The sequence below is a fragment of the Excalfactoria chinensis genome, chromosome 10 (assembly GCF_039878825.1).
Source record: "Excalfactoria chinensis isolate bCotChi1 chromosome 10, bCotChi1.hap2, whole genome shotgun sequence".
Classification (NCBI taxonomy): Eukaryota; Metazoa; Chordata; class Aves; order Galliformes; family Phasianidae; genus Excalfactoria; species Excalfactoria chinensis.
Window position 1 is genome coordinate 8,172,417 of NC_092834.1, and position 6,963 is coordinate 8,179,379.

Sequence of the window (6,963 nt, forward strand, 5' to 3'; positions counted from 1 at the left end):
CCACATGAGATTTTGAGCAAGATGGGAGCCAGCCCAGTTCTCCTTCTGGAGCAGAAAAAAATCCCTTGACTTCAGAATGAATGACAGGAGAGGTTTTTTGATCAGTGCAATGCTGGCAAGGCACAGCCTTGCCTAAGTGCAGTGCCTGGACACCAGCTTGCTCCCAAGCCTGTGAACATCACAGGCTGAAAGTACAGAAGTGCTCTTAGTTTCTGTAGTAATTCCACACAGTTCCTGCTTCCAAAGGATGACATTAATAAAAATAAGTTATGCCAGTTGTTCTTCCCTGCTCATAATCCCCAAATTGTTTTGAATTCATCCAGCTGCATGCTTACAAGATTATCAGGAGTACTTTTACTTCACTCAGTTACAAATCAAAGTCTGATCAGAACCTACTGAAGTTCAGTGATTGCTATTTTTCAATAACAGGAATACTGTTACTCCAACCATTAATATTTTAATAGAAAGAGCGCCCATTTACCTAGATTAATCATGCTAAAGCAATTAATAGGAAGGATATTTCTGCATCACTTCTCTGGGCACGTTGCATTTCTCTTCCACTGAATCACTATACAATACTCTTTAAAATACTACCAATTTAAAGAGCAAATGTTGCTGCGAGTATAACCAGGAGATTTACTGGTAATTCCTTTCCAACAGCAGTTGTCAAAGATGTTTGATCTTGAACAGTAATCACCGCTACATTTAGCAAAATGATTTACAAACAAACTTCGTAACTCTATGTACTCCATTCTTAGACACTCACTGCAGCAACCAGCTTGTCTTGCCACCCAAAAATCTGAGGACTCCACCATTCAGTGACAGCAGTAATAGTCCCCAGCCACCTCAACTTGCTAGACAGATTTTTTCAGTGCTAACTTAGCTGAAGATTACTCTTCAGTCTTTAGTTTGGTGTCTACACATGTCAAGCACTTCTCATCAACATCTTTCTACTTCCTAACACCATGAAAAACTGCCAAGTTGCATAAACTTCCTGTCCTATAGTAAACTAAACCCTCCAACCAGCCCATCACCCTTCCCTTACCGTCCCCTTTATTAAACAAACAAATAGGTTAAATTTCCTCTCAAAATAAATAAATAAATCACAGCTTTCAAACATCCACAAGACTTAATGTTTTAGAACTGAAAGTCTTAGTTTGGTTTACAGCCACTAACTTGTTCTCTTCCCTCCTCCAACTTGCTACATTCAACTATCTATAAAATTTTTCATTCCTTTTGACAGAGTTGATTAAATTTTAGAATCAGCACATATCTTCACCAGTCCAAGTGCTGACTTTGTATGATGGTGACTCAACCAGTAGATACTCAGTATTTCCAAAGGAGAGAAGTTCTACAGATGTCAGTATTCTGCAAGAGGCAGCACTTAACAGAAATTATCCAGTAATGCTTTGCACAATCTATTCATAACAAGTCACTTAGCTTTCAAAAGATAAAATAGAAGCCAAGCAGTAAAAAAGAAAAGTCTCTGCCATCCATCTAGAAATAACTCCTAAGCTGCGTGAGCCAACATGGCTAAGCACCCACTACAGAGTGAAAAGTTACCAAGCCATCCATGGTGAAAATTAAACGTATTTGTGACTAAAGCTGTTAATTAGCAGTTAACTTTCATTTGAGATCAGAAAATGAGAGCCTTTGCCAGCTCTGGCCCTATCCTGCATTCACCTGTGAGGGGAAGCTGACCAAAATGTCAACCAAGATTTGCTAAGTTCCAGTACATTATAAAACTATTTTCAGTAGAATATGCAAATAGTACCAGTGCTTCATTCACTGCTCTCTACACAGCTGACTACTACAAGGAAAAAGAACATTTTTTTTCCCCTGCTGACCATGAGGTTTTACAGGAAATTCTCCAATGCTCCTTCAACCTGTACATTCTGAAGTCCAGTGCTGCTCCCAATTAGGCCAGTTCAGGAGATCGTAATAACTCAGTCTTTAACTGGATTTAGGCTATTTCCTGGTTTGTTTTTTTTACTCAAGGCCAAGCAGGCCTGTGTTTTAGCACAGCAGCAGTCCTACTGGCAGGCCCACTAATGAATCAGCAGAAGCTCATCCATCCAAGTAAATTTCAGAACCATTTGACATCGATTTAAACATCTCCCTCTAGTCCTGAGCCACATTTTCCTCTAAGATGTTCTTCAAACACTTCAGCATTACCAATTGGGTCTAGACATTACACTGCATTCTAAAATGAGGTGCTGAGTTTCAGGCCATACCTCTGCCCATGACAGAAGGGCACTGATGACAGGCACAAAACTTAGGAGGTGTTACAGAGCTTTTTATCTCTCAAGCAGAACAACTCCCAGATGTGTTGAGCAAAGAACAAGAAAGAATGAGGCAGTTCAAAAAGCAAGCAGTAAGCAGAGGTACTGGATATCCTGACAAAGCAGAACCATGCAGGTCAAATGGCTTTCAAATAATTTTGTTTCCTTACCAATGAAAAGTATGAGAACAAAGAAAGTGAAACTCAGCATGCTTTCTCTTCTCCTATAACCAGCACGAAGCTACAGACTTCTTCCTCTTAATACTGCTATCTAACAGGTAACTGCAGCATGTGGGATAAAAAACAAATGGGAGACTAAGGACTGACTTATTGCACCAAGGTAAAAGCAGATAACAGCACAACCAAAGCCAACCAGAAATAGCAAAGATGGTGCAAATGAAATCTTGATTTCATCAGTCTATTACATCAGCCCTTGGCCACTAAGAAGCAGTAGTTTTTTTTCTGGAAATTGCAAATTTGCACTTTTGGTATATGGATGCCTGGATGGAGGAGACAGAAAACAACCTAGTTACATTTAAGAGAGCATTTAGGTATTTAAGCACAAGCGTTCATTACTGCAGTCCTTCGCAATGAGGAAAGAACTGTTCTGTGCTTCTTCAGTTACAGCTCACCACTTACCCTAAAAGTGAGATTTCCTGGAATAGAAAAGGCTTAAAAATTGTTTATCTCCTTCAAAGCTTAAATCAGCAACGCTATATCTTATGCTGTAAATTATAGTAGCTGTACTATCTGTTGTAGTCTGTTCCTATGAAATATCATTATTAATGGTTATCACCACTCTCCTCTTACTTTACATCCTGTCCCTGGTGATAACCTTCCTTATAAAGAAGCATATAAGCCACAGAGCATCCTGATCTGTCCTCTGCACAATTGCAGTAACCCATTACCTGTTTTACAACATCACTCAGGTAGCCCCATCAGGGACAAGGGCCACACTTTTCTAGGCACAATGCAAACAAACCAGAAAAGACGATCCTTGCCCCAAAGCATCTGAGTGTAACCCAGAAGGAATCTAATGACAGAACCAAGCTGGAACTGACTCCTTCACAGGAGCCAAAAAAAAGTAGGACTTCAGTAGGGTAAAGACCTTCAACAATTTTTCTTCCTTAGGTTAACTTTTTCTGTATTAAATGTAGCTTTTGTATCAAGTGTATTTTTTCCTGTACTAAAAGTATTGAATATTATAAGTTTCCACATCCTCACATAGAGCAAAATAAAAAATAACCTCATGTCACGTAACAAGAGCCAATAGAAAAAAAAAAAGATGAAAATTTTAAAATGAGCTCATCAATTTTTAATCCTAAAGTATCCTAGTTTATCAATGGATATTTATATAGCACAAGCACAGCAGATGCACAGTTGGCACTAACAGTCTTGTATCTATAAAATAACAGAAGGTTTCCAATTCTGACAGAGGCACTGGGTAGGTCAAAGAGTTATCTCTGAATGTCAGCCTTCCCCAAGTCATGTTGTGTGATATTTAAGGACAAGTATCCCAAAAAAAGCATTAAAACTGATACCCACCCTTGGTCTCTGTCATGATTGCCTTGGACCTCTGCACTCCAATACACCTTCCTACAGAAACCCATACAAGATCACCTTAACAGCAATGCGCCCCTTCAACCTTCACAGACCCCAGGCCACAGACCCCATGTGAGAAAAACTGAAGAATACAGAAGCCTTAAATAAATGATGTTAAGGTAGGAAAGATCTTTTCTGAGGTCTTTTAAACACTGTTGAGAGATGACTAGCCCAACGGCTCAGTACTGACAAGGCTATAGATGGGCAAGTGGTTCCTCCTTCCACTTCTCAAATTCATCCCATGAGGGTTAATCTAAAAATACCCTGCATTTGTTATACAGACATAGATTAAACATTCTTATCCCGAATCTACAAGTAACCAGATTGGTGGGACTGTTGCAGTTATTCACACAATTTCCTCAATGCAAGAATGTTAAAAAGTAATAGGTATGTTTTAAAAGAAAATAAGATAAGCCGCATCTACAGTAAAAGTCTCTTCAATGTTTATTTTGACATTTTTAATAAAATTACAGATACAATAATAATAATCAATAAACCAGAGATTTGAATACAAAATCATCAAATAAGAAACCAGTTTTCTCACTTGTGAAGTGCCAAAATCTTGACAGTAAGGTGGAAGGCTGTTAGAAAGAAGCATGAGGTCAAGTACTCATTATACAAATAATCCACCCAGACCTAGGAGTTTATATCCACAGTAACCACACTGAGATATCTGCCAAAGTTCAACTGCAACTCAAGTTCCAGAGGGAGGGGGGAGAGGGGAAATGCGCAAGAGAAGACATCCCTTTAGACATGAAAAGGGCAGCTTTAAAAGACGCAAGAGCAACATCTCACAACTAGAAACTGAATCTGCTTTAGTAAAGCACAGCTTTCCATGAATAACAAAGAATTACCCTGATGTCCTATGAAATGTAGCTTAGTCACAAAGTCTATCCCAAACATTTGCTTACAGTATTTGCTTTTGAATTTTAAAAAAGTCACAGCAATGCTTAACTAACTAATCTAAGGCAACCACATACTACCATGATAACCATAGGAAGCAGAACCAAAAAGACATTCTAAGAAACAAATGGGCTAAAATACTTTATCTCCTCATATTACTGTAGTATTCAGGAGACCTAACGGACCCAGATCACATCATGCTTGACACTACTGTTCAGCCAATTTATAAGCCAGACATGCCTCTCAATGAACAAAAGAAAGTACATGCTAATAAAGTTATTACAGCATCATAGCAGCATTATCTTAGACAATGAGAAACGTGAAAGTTTTATATGCTTTCCTTATTGTTATTAAAAGTAGCACTGTTACCTTGGCAACTGCTGAACCACTTGGGAATTTGCTAAAGAAACCCAAATGTTACTTGTACTTGCACATTTGCAATCAATTTAGAGGAAACAATTGGGTTTTGATGGTTTTTTGTTTGTTTTTAAAAACAAATCACACATTTTTTTCCTTATGAGGACTATGACTCTGCAACAGTCTTTTTTTTCCATGAAAAAGAGAATTCTTGGGATTAAGTCACACATCTTGTCTTATTTGCACCCAAAACAATCTATACTTCAGCATGCAATAAGAGTCTTGTAACCCACCTAGGTTACTGTCCAGAAACAGAATAATCTGGACCATCACCATCCAGTGCAGACAGGAACACACATCAACAAGCATTCCACTAGTTGTGCAGGTACTAGGAAGACAGACAAGTATTGCCGCTAGAGAACCATTTAATTTATCTTCATTAGTAAAGTGCTGGTACACCTGTATTTCCTCTTACTCTTCTTTAGCAACATCTACTTGTAAGATAAGAATTAGGTGCACAAAGATAAGAGGAAGACCACAGGAGGATCAGTCTGTGAGATATGGTAACTGTGTGGGACAGCTGTTTTCTTTCTAGCTTTCAACAACATAGTTTAGTACTGTACATCCCAACAGCAAAGAAAAGCAGAATACTGACAAATCCCAACTCTTCTGTCACAGAACTTTGTGAAAAACAATACTGAAAATACTATGGGAAAAGGGCACTGATTCTGGATAATCTCTTTATCTGAAATAGAGAACCACCATGCAAGAATATTCTGAGCAAAATGTCAGTTTCCCTTAAAATAGATACCATCTAGGCACTGCAGGCTCCTTTAGATTGTATCAGCTGTTCAAGGTATATTAAGGGAAGTAGATTAAAACATGGAAGTCAAATGGAAGTTTTCTCAACACAGAAAGGATGAGACCTTTGCTTCCATCAGGCTTTTGGCATCTCAGATTTCCACCACTTCATCTGAGTCCTCAGGAGATCACCCTCCTTTCCATCACCTCTGAAGGTGCCTGGCATTACTCCTCTGGCATTACTTGCCTGGCATTACTTCTCTCACCAGCATCTTGGGCAGGGTTGCTCATGCAGGCTGCCTACTTGGACCTCCCAAAATCCTCCCCCCCTGCAAGCCATGGAGCAACCTGCCTGGTAACCCTCAAGGGTTTCACCTCTCCCAGAGCAAGGGCAAGAAAAGCAAGCTGCAGCTCACCACCAGCAATCATAACAGGACATAGTATAACATGCGTGCCCTTTCAACTGAAAGCATACAGAGCAAGCTGACAAGCATCACCAAATGGATTAGAGTTGTGCATCTTCTCAGCTAAACTGCTGAGGGACATGCAGACAATAGAATGCTGTTCCACAAAGGAAGCATCCTTTTACAAATGCTTTGCAGAGTGAAAGTTAGGTTTTCTTTCTTTCTTTAAAATTAAGGACATCTATTTGTTCTGTTGTCTGTTTGTCATACTACACTTAAGAAGCTCAAACAGAACCAGAAGTACTCCTATTTTAAATGACTTTTTTTAATACCTTTCCTGACAGAACTGTTTTTGAAACCTGCTGTCCAGAAATCATAAGCACCAAAGAGTATGTGGAAGACTAGAATTCAACTGTATTCAAATACAAAACCATTATTTCAATATGAATCTTGAATAACTACAAAGTCCCTGACATTGCTATTCCATTAAAAACTACAAAGGATAGGTGTAGAGCTGTTGGCACATACACCACAGGGCCTAGATAAGCAGAAATGAAATAAATATTTAATACCAGTTCATAAACTTAGGGCAAGAATACCTGCAATTCCCTAGTA